This window comes from Tupaia chinensis, unplaced genomic scaffold (assembly GCF_000334495.1).
Source record: "Tupaia chinensis unplaced genomic scaffold, TupChi_1.0 Scaffold000320_1, whole genome shotgun sequence".
Lineage (NCBI taxonomy): Eukaryota > Metazoa > Chordata > Mammalia > Scandentia > Tupaiidae > Tupaia > Tupaia belangeri.
Genome location: NW_006159813.1, coordinates 1,508,800 through 1,524,054, shown reverse-complemented (window position 1 = coordinate 1,524,054; position 15,255 = coordinate 1,508,800). Strand labels below are relative to the sequence as shown.

Genomic DNA, 15,255 nt, shown 5'->3' with positions numbered 1-15,255 from the left:
AATAGTCCACGCAACCAACCTCTATCATGCCCAGGCTTGGTGCCAAGACCTGGGGGTGCCAAGTCAAATACCCCACGCTTGCCTTCGTTCTGCTGGGTCTCTGCCCTCCAGAAGCTTACACTCTAGAAAAAGCCCAAGGTAGCCCAAGCCCACAAAGAAATGAAAATGAAAGATGATAACACAAGATAAGGGAACAGAGAGTGAGTAGGAGTGAGGGCTACTTATCTCTGAAGATGTGCCCTGTGAGCTGACACTTGGACCTGATCATGCAAAGAAAAGAGTTCCCAGCAGTGGGACAAGAGGAGCAAAAGGGTCAAGGAACTGCCATCTGGAAGACTGAAAGCAGGCACCAAAGTGAATGTCATAAAGCTAGGTCAGACACCAGCAGAGTGAATCTGGGGCTCCGGGGGAGAGAGGAGGAGAGGAATTAAGGGCCCAGGCATAGTGGAATGTTTCCCCAGAGGGGAGTGAAGCTGTCCGAAAGGCAGGGAGGCTTGCCAGGAGAAAAGGCACTCTAGGAAGAGGGAATGGCATGAGACAAGACCCAAAGATGTATGTTCTTGGATGAAAATGATCAGCCGCTGTGGCTCCAGGTTTTAGAAACGTGTCTGGGCAACTGACAGCCTTCCCCCTCCATGCTCCAGCAGAGCTCGCACACCTGAAACCTGCATACCCAAGCTCCTCTGCAGCTTGCCCAACTTTAGGCCAGGATCTAGCCCTGCTCCAGTTTCCCAGGGCCTGCCCAGGCTTACGGGGAACACCACACCCTGAATCTATCTCCAAATGGATCAGTTGGCCATTGCCCATACATCTGCTGCTTGCCGTTCCCCAAGGGGAACCCTTTAATGAGAGAGCCAAGTACGCTTTTCCTTCAGAAGCAAGCTCTCCTTCTTCCTCCTTCCCCCACTGCCAGGTGCCAGAAGCAGTCAGGTTTGACGTGTTTCCTCTGAAGCTCTACCAAAGAGCCCTGGGAAAGGGCCAGATGATAAGATCAAGGTCCTGGAGAGGGTTCGGGGCAAGGCCCCAAGAAAATACCAGAGATCCATCCTCTCATGGTTCCCAGCAAGACACCAACTTGCAACCATGGGTAACCCCCACCCCTAACCACCAACCCTGGAATGCGGGGATATTGTGAGGAGATGAGAAAGCAAACAACCTAAATTCTTGACATTCACTTAGCTCTTACAATTCTGCAAGGTGCTTTCACAGAAAGCCAATTGTACCCTTGAAAATGACGTTCTGAGTCCCAAAGGGGCAAGAGTGAGGCTTTAGATCCCATGGGAAAGCCAGAAGGCATTGGTTCTAGTGGCTTTGGGAGGTGCCAAAGCTCTTTCTCTGGAGACCTAAGAACAAAACAGATCAGGCAGGTTGCTAATGAAACGAAAAAGACACGCTGAGCGTCTGAGCGATTCACTTGGGCTTTAGTTCCCAGTGAGTCATAGAAGGCTAAGCCCAGCGAAAAGTTCATATTGGGAGACTGGAACAAGAGCTGCTGCGGGAACAAGACTAACACCTTCCTAGAAGCAAAAGGACCACTTTTTTCCAGCTAGAAAAATCTGGTGGAAGAAGGGATGGAAAAAGAGTTTGGTGAAGGTAAGGTACGGGGTCAAAAATGAGGTGAGGTCTAGCCTGGATAATGCTGTCCCTAGTGCATCAGTTTGTGGTGCTGGAAACCACATGGACCACTGCAGGTTCAAGCCCACTGCCCAGCTGACCTGAAAGTGCTAGACAAGCATGCACATATACCCAGGATCCCAGTGAACTGGAGAGATGGTAGAAAGGGATCACAGGATGATCAGGTCATATCAAGGGCCACCCCCATTTTGTGCATGCACATGCATTCTTTATCATGAGTAAAAATAAACTTAAAGAGACCAGCAGCTAGTATAATGGCTATGTCAGTGGACTCCCATGTAGCTGACCGCAGTTCGAGTCCCGGACCTAGCAGCTTAAACTCACATCGGGCGCGTGCATATGTGTGCCCATGATCCCAAGAGGAGAATGGAGGAGAAGGGATTGCGATGTGGCCATCCTCCCGGGGGATGATTTCTCACTTTCTATCTCTCTGTCTCTCTCTCTGTCTCTCTCTGGCGAGCACATGTGCCCTGTAGCAAAAACCTCTCCAAAATAATAATAATAATAAAAATAAATAAATAAACTTAAAAAAAAAGAACAAAAATGAGGAGAGGGACCAGTAGATGGCATAATGGTTATGTCACTGGATTCCCACATAGTCAACTGTGGTTCAAGTCCTGGACCCGGTGGCTTACAACTCATGCCAGGTGTGTGTGTGCTTGCATGCTCAAAATCCAGAGAGGAGAATGGAGGGAAAGGGATTATGGCATGGTTATCCCCGCTCAGGGGTGATTTTTCGCTTTCTGTCTCTCTGGCAAGCGCACGTGTCCTATAGCAAAAATCACTCTTAAAAAAAGAAAGAAAATGAGAAAGATTTTCTTCTTTCTGTCTAAACCCAAGACTCCCCAAGTGTCTGTTGGAAAATCACGTGAATACAGATTCTGTAAGAAGCCAAATAGCACTGCCAGGGCCGGGAGGGTGTCCAGGCCCCAGAGGCACTGTGTACCTGGTCCCAGGAAGACAAAGTGGGGACTTAAAGACTGGTGGCCGAAGCATCTCAGGCTGAGCCTGGCAGGATAAAGAAAGCCCCTCCAGCTCCCAGCCAAGATCTCTGCGGGTTTGAAGGCCCCCTAAGAAACCCAGGCTGGATTAAATCTGAGGCCTGTAGGTTGGCTGAAGACTGCCCAGGCTGTGACACTTGGGAAGGGACTTTCGGTCCCCAGCCAGCAGCACTCTGCTCCAAGTTGGAGCAGTCCCAGTGTACCTATGGCACCTCTGGGCCTCAGCCAGGAAGTCAGGAGAAACAGGCATTGGCTCACCCCAGGAGGGGTGTCTGGTTCTTCTCCCCTACCTCAAGCAAGAGGGCCACAACTTGTGCAATGTTTATTGAAAGGAGCCATGGACATGCCTCTAATTATCGCCACGGTAATTACAGGATCGCTCTTTCTACCAAGTGTGTTCAAAAGAGACTTGGGCCAGTCTCCTCAGGACGCGTCATCTGCCTTAGGCACAGACTCGGGGAGCAGGTCTGGCTAGGTTACTTGGGCACTGCTCCTGAGAGGGTCAAAGACTCTGACCTGGGCCTTTTCTGTCCCTGCAGCCCATCTTCCAACTCTGTTCTACTCCCATCGCCCCGCCATGCACACATGTGCTCTTTATTTACACTCCACAGTGACGTGTCTTCCTTTCTGATGCCTGTCTTTGCTTCCAGACCGATGATTAAGCCTAGGAGGTTTTCCGGTGCATACACTCACCTGAGAGACAGAGAGTTAGAAAGCAAGAAATCACCCCCTAGGGGGATGGCCACGCAGCAATCCCTTCTCCATTCTCCTCTCAGGATTCTGGGCATGCACGCACACACACCCAGTGTGAGTTTAAGCCACTGGGTCCACGGTCTAACCACGGTCGACAATGTGGCAATCCAGAGACATAACCATTATGCCATCTGCTGGTCCCTCGTATTGTCTTTTAACTGTTACTCAGAGGGGCTTGGCTTTAATGTCACCTCCTCCAGGAAGTCTCATTCGATCAAACTTAGCTGCATTAGATCCTCACCTATGCTCCCACCACCTTCTGAATTTACCCACGCTTTCACACTTAGCACAATGAACTGCCATTGCCTGCCTGCTTGGCCCTTCCACTGTGAATAACTTGTGGGAAGGGACCGTGGCTCGTTGCCAGTTACACCCTCAGTACCCAGCACAGAACTTAGCTCAGAATAGAAACTCGAAGTTCGTGGAATGAATGCGTGAGGGAGAAGGGGAACAGGATTCAAGACGCTGATTCTGCCTCATACTGTATTCAGCGTCCCCTCCTAGATCACTCCCTTCCTGACTGAGAACAAGAATCTTTGATTAAGGGCAGAGAAATCTGTCAGAGACATTATGGGAAAACATGATCAGATTTGGTGAGCTTACGAAATGTCAGGTTGCTTGCATTCTTTGAACATGGGTTTTTTTGTTTGTTGTTTTTTTTTTTAGGTTTTTGCCACAGGGCAGATGGGCTTACCGGAGAGAGATAGAGAGACAGAGAGGGAGAGTAAGAAATCATCCCCTGGGGGGATGGCGATGCCATAATCCCTTCTACTCCATTCTCCTCTTGGGATTTTGGGCTTACACGCACATACACCCGGTATGATTTTCCAGTCACTGGGTCTGGCCATGTGGTAATCCAGTACCTTAACTACCACACCATCTGCTGGCTCTAAACACGAGTTGTTTAAAAAACATTTTTAGAGCAGTGTTAGACTTACAGAAAATTGATAGGAATGTACAGAGTTCTCATGTCTGTCTCCCCAAGACACGGTTTCCACTCTCACGTTGTGTGTGAGGGAACTTCACAGGTTTAAGGTGGCTGGATCTCATGTGGCCATCAATGTCATTCAAATTTCATTTCAACAGTTTGAAAAATGTGCTGGCTGGGTGCCCAAAATCCCAAAAGGAGGTAGAAATGGAAGAGAGGGGATTGTGGCTAAATAAATAAATAACTAAAGTTTTGGTCCAGACGTGTAGCCTAGTAGCTCATAGTTTGGCACCAGTAGCTTGAAAAACACATTGGGTGTGCATGTGTGTGTGTGCCCCAAATCCAGATAAGATGGAGAAATGGAGGAGAAGGGATTATAGCGTGCTCGTGCCCCACTAGAAAGTTTTCTCTCTCTCTCTCTCTTTCTCTCTCTCTCTCTCTCTCAAGAGCATACATGTCCTCTGGCAATTAAAATCTTTTCCTTGGGCCCAGCAGTTGGTGTAATGGCTATGTCACCAGACTCCCATGTAGTCGACCACGGTTCGAGTCCCAGACCTAGTGGCTTAAACTCACGTTGGGCATGTGTGCGTACGTACCAAGAGCCTGAGAGTAGAATGTAGGAGAAGGGATTGTGGCATGGCCATCTCCCCTTGGGGGTGATATCTCGCTTTCTGTCTCTCTGTCTTTCTCTGCCTTTCTGGTGAGCACACATGCCCTATAGCAAAAACCTCTCCAAAAATTTTTTTTTTTTTGCTTTTTAGGCTAGCACGTGGTGTGTTGGTTAAGGTGTTGTACTCTCTCATGGCCAACCATGGTTGAGTCCAGGATCTGGTGGCTTGAGAATCATGCCAGGTGCATGTGTGTGTGTGTCCAAATATCCTGAGAAGAGAATGGAGGAGAAAGGATTGTGGTGTGGCCTTCTAGTCTGAGGGGTGACTTCTCACTTTCCTTTTCACTATCTCTTTCTGTCTCTATGTCTCTTTCTGGTGAGTGCACTTGCCCTACGGCAAAAACCTAAAAAAAATTTTTTTTTGTTTAGAGATTTTTACTATAGGGTGCATGCACTCACCAGAGACAGAGAAAGACAGAGAGACAGGAAGGGAGAAATCACTCACCGTGGTGTTGACCACACTGCAATCCTTTCTCTTCTTGAGAGTTTAGGCATGCATTCGCACACACCCCCAGGTCCAGGACTCAAACTGTGGTCGACCATGTAGGAGTCCAGCAATATAACCATTATGCCATCTGTTGGTTCTCCCCACACCTCAATTTCTTTTTAATTTAAATAAGAGTCTTATTTTGGTGCCAAAATTTTTGAAATCTATGTATGGTATTTTTTTCTAATACACATTTTCCACGAGCTTTCTTGAAGAGCCCCTCACATTAGTGAGGTACTTTTGTTACTATCAGTGAGCCAATAATATTAGGTCTCATTCTTTGTGGTACACATTCTGTAGGTTTGACAAGCATTTAATGGTATGTATCCACCAGTACTATGTCATGCGGGATAGTTCTGTCACCCTAAAAATCCCTGGGATCTGCCTATCTTACTTTCTTCTCCTGACCCCAGGCAATTATTCATCTTTTTACTAGCTCCATAGTTTTTTTTTTTTTCCCTAGGTTATCATGTAGCTGGAATCATACAATATGTAGCCTTTTCAGATTGGCTTCTTTCATTTAGTATTATGCTTTTCCATTTTCTCCATGTCTTTTTTGTAGCTTGATATGTCACTTTTTTTTTTTTTTGGAAGAGATTTTTCCTATAGGGCGTTTGTGCTTTCTTGCAACATTTCTTTTTCTTGTTCTTCTTTTTTTTTTTTTTAATTGCCAGTGGGCATCTATGTACATTCGCCAATTCACTGGAGGGAGAGAAAGCACACACCTCTCAAATGGGACACTGTCCCACCACAATCCTTTTTCCTTCAGCCTCCAGCTTATAGGGAATTTGAGGTGCACACACATGCACCCAGCATGTTTCTAAAACTGCTGAGCCTGGAATTCGAACCATGGTCAGCCATGTGGAATCCAGCTCCCTTAACCAGCAGGCTACAGAGTTGGCTCAACACCTCATTTCTAAACAGTTAGCTGAAAAGGTAGGTGGATAAGAGACAGGACTCAGCTGCCACTTTCGAAGCTTGCTCCAACCTGGCAACTTTTTCTCCAGGACTCCTCCCTAGGGAAATCTTTCTAGATGGCACACCCCAAAATGACTGGTACTGGGTGCACCACTTGGGGTCTTGTGCCAGCCAGATATGTCTACTCAGCCTCCACCTCATATCAGGTCTGTAGGCTTCAGTGAATACTGAGGGCCACGGAGGGGTGCCCACAGCTGGGACACGCTCCTGGGAAGAAAGGGAGGGGGACCCCCATTTACTGGGGTCTTCATGCCAGGTTCTAGACACCCTTTATCTTACCTCATCTGCTATAATAGCATCTGTTTTTCTGATCACCAAATCCCCAATGCCTAGCAGAAGAGATATTCTCTAAATATTTAATCATAGCAATAGTAAAATAGCTGCCCTTTATTGAATGCTTGTTATGTGCCAGGCACTCTCCAAAGTGCCTCTCAGCTCATGTAGTCGTTGTTGGATGAGAAATGGTAACGACCCTGTGAGGCTAGACCTTTTATTCCTATTTAGCTAAGAGGAAAGTGAAAGGCAGAGAAGGTAGAGAGATGGTTGAGAGGCAGGATGGTGGTGCAGTGGGAAAATGTAATGCTCTGCAAGGCTGACCCACATGGGGAGGTTTCAGGTTCATATCCAGAGACCTCCCTGAGGACACCAGGCACACTCACCCCCTTGATGTGGAGCTGGTTCAGGCTTGGGGTGGATCGTCCTGCCAAGACCCTGTTGGGGGACTGGCCTCATACTGCAGCAGTTAAACGCTGCACAGAAGTCGGATCCCATATGTTTACAAGTCCCAGCCCTGGTGACTTGAAAACCACAGTGGGTATGCATGCGTGCTCTGAACCCTAACAGAGAGGACGAGTGGGGAAAAAAAGTGGGTGATTTGAAGATTATAGATTGTATTCATGCTTTGAGAAACCATAGTATACAAGTGGGGGGCTGCCCCAGAGATCTCAAGTCCTCTATTTCCCTGAGATCTGGAGGCCTATAGCTGGGAGTGGCTGGAGGCACTCTGAGCTGCCTACGATGAGTCACAGGTGAGGCTTCTGCCCTGGAGCCTGGGCCCACCTAGGCAGGTAGGAGCACATCTCAAAGCCCTGTGTTCACCCTCCCACTGAGTCCCACTGGGCCTCCTTCCTAAAGTGAGATCCCGCCCTGCCGGGGATGGTGCACAGAGGGACTAAGGTGCTGACCCGCCCTGCTGACCAGGCCTTCTGATGGGCCTGACTTCTCCAGTGAAGCAGGAGCCCCATCAAGGCAAGACCTGGGAGAGGCGCCCAAGAAAAGGGAAGGATGGCACCCTTTGCACCTCGCTCACCCCATGGCAACTCAAACGACCAAGCCTGCTCTGGCCGTTGGGCCCACTCCTGTATCACTATTGAATTTACCTCGATTCATCTGCTACCTTTCTTATTAACCTCCCTGCTGCCCTGGACGCTCTTTTGTTTTAAATTCTTATTTTTTGGGACCAGCAGTTGGTGAAATGGCTATGTCACTGGACTCCCATGTAGTCGACCATGGTTCGCGTCCTGGATCTGGTGGCTTAAACTCATGCCAAGCATGTATGTGTATATGTTCAAGATCCCGAGAGAATGGAGGAGAAAGGATTGTGGTGTGGCCATCCCCGCTGGGGGGTGATTTCTCACTTTCTGTCTCTCTGTCTCTCTCTGTCTTTCTGGTGAGCGCATGCGCCCTGTAGCAAAAACTTCTCCCCCCCCAAAAAAAGTCTTATTTCTTACATGTGTTTATGACAAAGTGCATGCATGTGCACGAGAAAGTGAGAGAGTGAAGAGCACCCTCCCCAGGGTCTGGTCACACCTCAGTCCCTTTCCTCTAGGTCTGCACCTGTTGGCTCCTGGATACTCATGCACATGCCCAGCATGTTCCAGGCTGACCAGGCTGGGGATTCAAACCATGGTCACCATATGGCACCTAGCTTCTCCCAAGCGGTGCATTACCACTGCGCCACAAAGCCAGACCACGACGTAGACACTCTTACTTGCTGTGCTTGTTTGCCTGGAACAGAACTTGTCGGAGAGTAGGTTAAAGATGCCACTTGCACAGCCTCCCCTACAGTGCTGATGCCCCCCACCCCTAGCTGGCCAGCAGGAAGTCCTGTCCCCTCTGTGGGTCTCCTTCACCAGGTGTCCCAGTGGGGCCCTGGGTTCTGAGCTGGGCTCTCTCTATGTCCGGAAGCGGGGGCTCAACCCTGGCTGAAGCCCTCTGCCCACTGCCTGCAGGTCTCAGGCACCGCCTGACCTCCCTCCAGGGCCTGCCTGCCTACCTAGGAGGCTTTTGCCAACCCCTCTCTCTGGCCAGACCCCAGAAGTGCCTTCTTTGAGCTTCTCTGAAGATGATCCCTGGGCAGAGCTGTTTAGCCCCTGTTCGAGCCCCAAGTGAGCCTCCTCTTCACACCACAGCCCTGGCTATCCCAGAACTAGTGAGGCCCCTGTGGGTCTATTTCCAGTACAGGTCCCAATTGTCTCTTGAACCCCCTCTCTCTGCGATCTCCAGGCCCAGCCCCACCTCAAGCCCTCTCTGACAGATATTTTCCTCCTGCGATGGCCCCTCTGAGGCCCTTTTCCTCCCTCTGCTTGGCTTCTGTCTGCTCCTGCCAAGCCTGTCGGGCTGGTTTGGACCTGTCTGAATCCCAGGTTCAGAGACTTGGACAGGGTGTCATTTGGTTCCCAAGAAGCCTGTGGGTCCCACTGCATATCGGGGGGTGTGGCTGGGCATATCCCATGAGATGCTGAGCCCACCCACTCATAATTTCTGTATTCTGCGGCTGTTAGGGCCCTGGTCTCTTCCTGGCCCATTGGGCTGTCTGAAGGACACCATGGCCTGGTTACTCAGCTTCGGTCCAGCCAAACCCCAAATCCCAGGAACTCTGCCCAGCAGTCAAGAAACTAAAAAAGAGAATAGATATTTTTTGCAAGAACCCACTATAAGCCAAGCATCTTAATGGGTCCTTCCAAATTTCAGATCTTGGAATCCCCTCTTTCATTTTATTTTTCTTCCAGAATTTTATGTAATTTTATTTTGTCCCTTCCACCATGATAATATGATACCCAAATTTTGTCTTAACTGGTGGGTCTGTAAACACAGGGTTATCCATCCTGCTGACCGGCAAGGAAATGCTGCTTCCTGAAACAGTCACACCAGGGACCCTCTGGTCATCCAACCCAGGTGGCCCTCTTGCCTGGTTCGATCTTCACTATACTGTGTGGCCGCTTCACTGAAGCTCATTCTAGACTTCAGCTTTCCCATGGCTTCCATAATGTCGCCGTGTTTTTCATGTAGAATGTGTTCTACCTTCATTGCGATGCCACCACCTTTGGGACCCTGCGTCTTCTTGTCAGCACTATGGCTCCCAGACACTGCTCCCCACCCCCCCTTTCCAGAACCACTTTTTTCTTTGGGTGGCATCTTCAAGACTTGCCAATGAATTCCTCCCCTAACTCTTCAATAAATGGGTAGTGAACACCTCCTCTGTATCATGCTTTGCTGACTTTCTCTCTCTCTCTCTCTCTCTCTCTTTTTCCCTATCGGGCACGCGCACTCACTAGGGAGGAAGAGAGAGATCAGGCACGCGCACTCACTAGGGAGGAAGAGAGAGAGGGGGGAAAGTGAAAGTACCCCCCCCAGAGGAGATGTCCACACTGCAGTCCATTGTCCTCTATTCTCCTCTTGGGGTTTGTGGGCACACACACACACATGCCTGTGTGCATTTGGAACCTGAACCACCCAGTTGGCCATGCGAGATCCAGCTGCCTTGACCACGTTGGTCATGCGAGATCCAGCTGCCTTAACCACCATGCCACCTGCTGGGTCTCTCACTGGACTTTTATGAAATTATTGTTTTATTATTTTTTAGTTGTCAGAGGGTGTGTGTACTGGATAGAGATAGAGAGAGGGAGAGGGAGAAAGCCCTCCCTCAGTGGAGTGCGGTCACACTGCAATCCCTCCTCCTCCATAACTTTATCCTTTCAGAATCCGGGGCATGTGTGCACCTGTGCCTGGCTTGCTTTTCAAGTCACTGAGGCCAGGACTCAAACCGTGTTTGGCCCTGTGGGATCTGGCTTCCCTTAACCACCAGGCTACGGGCCCTGCCCTATGACATTCTCATGAATTATTATCTCCATTTTGGAGTTGAGAAGACCACGACTCAGAGACGTCAAAGACGTGCCCCAGGTTGCACAGCTAGTAAACCACTCCTGCACCTGTGTTTGTCTCTCTGTGCCATATCCTTGTGCCGCCTGTGACCTTCAGACAGGTTTCAGGAAAGCAAGATGTGGGCCAGAACATTCTGCTCACCTAAACAAGGGGTGAGAACTCAAGTGCCTCCTGGATCCAAAGAGACAATTTTAATGAAACAGGGACCAGCAGATGGCGTAATGGTTATGTCGCTGGACTCCCATGTAGTTGACCATGGTTCAAGTCCTGGACCCAGTGATTTAAAACTCACGCCAGGCACAAGTGCATGCATGCCCCAAATCCTGAGAGGAGAATGGAGTGGAAGGGATTGTGGTGTGGTCATCCCCCCTTGAGCCCTCATATATCTCTTTCCAGGGAGGGCAGTTTGGCAGTGAGGAGACATAGGATGTACACAACCGAAAGTCATAACTTCCTTAAGGAGAGACATACTTACATCGTCATATTACAGGATACCTTGAAGATCTGAGCCCCACTAGGGTTTTCAGGTGCCCGAACCAGAACCTAATGCTAGGTAAACTTAGGCAAAAAGGAATTGGTTAGGAAGATATCTGGACGCTTATAGGACTGGCAGGAGAAACAGAATCAGAAAACTGGCAGGACGCTAGAGGGGCTGGCTGCCTGGAACCAGAGCTAAGGATTTTGCCACAGCCTGCTGCCCCTGCTGGACACTGGAGGTCACACAGGTCTACACCACCATCCCCCTTCTAGGAACCTCTTATCGTATGTTTCAGGAGGTCTCTTCCGGACCATCCGGTTTGGTGACAAGTTTCTGGAGTGGCGCAGGGGAACAGTACTGAGCTGCCATGCCAGACCACACGGATGACCAGGAGCTCGAATCCCAAGCTGACCTGAGACACACCAGGTATGTGAGCACCCATATCCTGACTGGCCAGAGGGCTGGGGGCAGGGATCGTGGTGTGGTAGGACCTTGTCAAGGATACCCCCTCCTCTTTGTCATGCAAGCACATACTTTTGCACATGCATGCACTCTTACAGTCTCTCTCATGGAAGAAATAAAGTCAATGCACTTTCAAAATCAGATAATGGTGTCAACAGGTGATTGAGGCGCTAAGCTCCTACATGGCTGACCACGGTTCGAGTCCTAGACCCGACAGCTTGAAACTCACTTTGGGCATGTGTGCATGTGTGCCCAGAATCTCAAAAAGTGAATAGAGGAGAGGGGATTGAGGTGTGGCCATCCCTCCAGAGGTGAGTTCTGTCTTTCTGTCTCTCTGGTGAATACGTCCACTCTATAACAAAAATCTCTCAAAATAAATAAATAAATAAATAAAAGGCTACCCTGCCCCCACTATCTCTCTATCTACATAACTAAATCCTCTTTTAAAAAAATGTCTGGTATTTTTCTTTTACTTGTTTTTTAAGAAAATAATGATTTATTTCTTTAATTCCATTTGTTATTATCATTACTTTTTAAACATTTAACCTGAGAGAGACAGAAAGAGAGAGAAAGGGAAAGTGAGAAAGTAAGCCACCAGGTCTGGGACTCGAACCACAGATGGGCATGTGGGAATCCAGCACTTTTAACTACCATGCTACCGGCCAGCCCAAAAAGTTTGTTATTTTTATTCTACATGATCAAGCCTCCAAACAGAGGAAAGAGGTTCAGATGTTGGTAGCCCTCCCCCCACCTCCACCACACACATACACACACACGTGCACACACACACACTCACGTGTGCGCGCACACACACACACATATCACACACATGTACGCGCGCACACACACACACACACAAACACACACACACACATCACACACATGTACGCGCACGCACACACACACACACACACAAACACACAGAGTTGGATTTATGGTCCAAGCTAGAAGGCGTCTTAAAGAAGCCATTGTCTTTAATTTTCAGAATGGAGAAACTGAGGCACAGAGTCGGTCAATAACTTGCCTGAGGTCACGCAGAGGGTGTGTGGTCAAGCCTCCTGACATCTGAGCTGAACAATGCTTCTGGACTCAGGAGAAGGGAGAGAAATGTGAGGCTTGGTAGCCAGGAAGGCATCCTGGTGGAGGTGGAGACAGGAAGCTAGACAGACATCTGAAGAGATGGCTGAAGCTGGGGTAGGCCATAAGGGAGAAATGAAAATATAATAAATACTAATATGAAAATAATAACACAAAGGCCTAAGCTTTGTTGGAAATGCAGATCTTCAGGCCTGGTCCTGAAAGCACTGAATTATAATCTACATTTTATTTATTTGTTTATTTTTTAATTTAAGAGGGGAGTTTTTTTTTTTTTTTTCTGTTGGGTATGTATGCTCACCAGGGAGACAGAGAGAGAGAAAGTGAGAAATTACTCCCTGGGAGGGATGGCCACCCTGCAATTCCTTCTCCTCTCATGATTTTGGGCATGCACGCGCATGTGCCCGTTGTGAGTTTCAAGCTGTCGGGTCCAACACTTAAACCACGGTGGGCCATGTGGGAGACCAGTGCCTTAACCACTACGCCACCTGCTGGCCGTATAACAAGAGCTCCAGGTGAGGGGCCAGGTGGTGGTGCCAGTGGTAACAGGACCCATGTGGGAAATGGCCTGGGTTCACATCCTGGGACCTCCCTGAGCACAGTGGGTGAGCACGTGCCTGTGACCTGGGCCAGCTGAAGCTGGGGGTAAGTCACAGTGTGAAGATGCTACTGGGGGTGCCTGTCTGGCTGTCTCTCTCCCTCTCTCATGGAAGAAATTTAAAAACAACTTTAAAAAAAAAAATCCCATATTCCCCAGGTGAGGTGAGGACACAATGAAGTCTGAGAAGCAATGCTCTAATCAGTGCAATCGCAACGACGACAATAAACCCCAGCTTCAGTCAGGAGCGATAATGTTCTAGCCCATAAAATAGCAGGCTGGGTTCACGCATGACGTTTATCATGTGAGTAAGCTTTATAACTTGTACGTCAGGAGTTTCGCTCAAAAGTCACCTTCTCAATGAAGCTTTTTACAGTCACATTATTTAAAATTGCACCCCCAATTTAAAATTGCACCCCCCCCCACTACCCACTCTGTCCTGCTTTGCTTCTTCCCCACTCTATTTTTTTCTGGTAAGCTTGTTACCGTCTGACAGACAGATAGCGTCCGTCTTTCCTGTGTGGATTGTCTAGCTCTCTCTCTACAGGGTAAGCGCCTCGAACGCAGCAAGTTGGTCTTAGGTCTTGCTCCAAACCCAGCACCTACAACAGAGCATGGTACTTAGTAGGTCTTCAAACGATGTTTTCAAAATCAATGTATTATATGGCAAATACCAAATAGCATATAATAAAATAGCTTTTAAAATACAAAAAGGGAGCCAGACGATAGCGCAGTGGTAAAATGTGATATTCTTCTAGGCTGACCCACATAGGAAAGTTCCAGGTTTGTGTCTAGAGACCTCCCTGAGTTTGCCAAGCACCTGTATGCCCATGATTCAAGGCTAGCTGGGGTTAGGGGAGGATGGGGTATTGGGATCTGGTCATGGGTGCTCTTTCTCTCTCTCTCTCTTACTCATCAATAAAAAAATAAACATTTTTAAAGAAGAATTTTGCTCTAAGACATGTGCACTCACTGGAGAGACAGAGAGACAAGGAGATAGAAAGTGAGATATCACCTCCCAGGGGGATAGTCAGGGCACCAACCCTTCTCCTCCATTCTCCTCCTGGGAGTTTGGGCATGCACACACATGCACCCAGCATGACTGTCAAGCCACTGGATCTGGGACTTGAACCATGGTTGACCATGTGGAAGTCCAGCACCTTAACCACTTTGCTACCTGCTGGCCCCAATAAGTAAACTTAAAAAAAAAAAAAAAAAGGAGATCAGCAGATGGCATGATGGTTATGGACTCCCATGTAGTTGACCATGGTTCAAGTCCCAGACCCATCAGCTTAAAACTCATGCCGGGTGTGTGTGTGTGTGTGTGTGTGTGTGTGTGTGCCCAATAACCCAAGAGAATAATGGAGGAGAAGGCATTGTGGTATGGGGTGATTTTTCTCATTGCCTCTCTGTCTCTGTTTTGCCAGTGAGCGCACATGTCCTATAGCAAAAAAACCTCTCTCTAAAAAACTAAACAAAACAAAACAAAAAACAAGGACTTGCCCATAGCCTAGTGGTTGGGGGAGCCAGATCCCATATGGCTGACTGTGGCATAAATCCTGGACCTAGAAGCTTGAAAAACTGGCCAGGAGGGAGGAATGGAGGGAATAGGATTGTAGTGTGACAATGCCCCACTGGAGGCGCTTTCTCCCTCTCTGTTTCTCTGTCTCGCTGGTGAGTACACACAGCCTCTGGCAATTAAACAAATAAATCAGACTAGTCTGTGGTATGGTGGTTAAGGCAGCTAGATCCCACATGGCCAACCATGTGGTTCAAGTCCCAGACCCTGCGCCGTAAGAGACACACTGTGTGTGTGTGTGTGTGTGTGTGTGTGTGTGTGTGCACGTGCGCGCCTGAAATCCTGAAAGAGGAAACAGAGAAGGGATTTCATCATGACTGTGCCCCAAGGGGGTTCGCGTTCTCTCTCTCTCTTTCTCTCAAGTGAGTGCACACACTCTCTGGAAAATTAAAAACAAACCAAACAAAACCCCAACAATTGCTGACGT

General features: G+C 48.6%; 1 long non-coding RNA gene across 1 annotated transcript; it reads left to right on the top strand.

The window, feature by feature from the left end:
* The first annotated feature begins 1,188 nt into the window (after positions 1-1,188).
* On the top strand, positions 1,189-12,761 carry LOC102494064 (uncharacterized). Its single transcript, XR_335015.1, has 3 exons — positions 1,189-1,593; positions 11,390-11,520; positions 12,542-12,761. It is a non-coding gene; the product is annotated as an uncharacterized LOC102494064 (long non-coding RNA).
* The last annotated feature ends 2,494 nt before the right edge of the window (positions 12,762-15,255 follow it).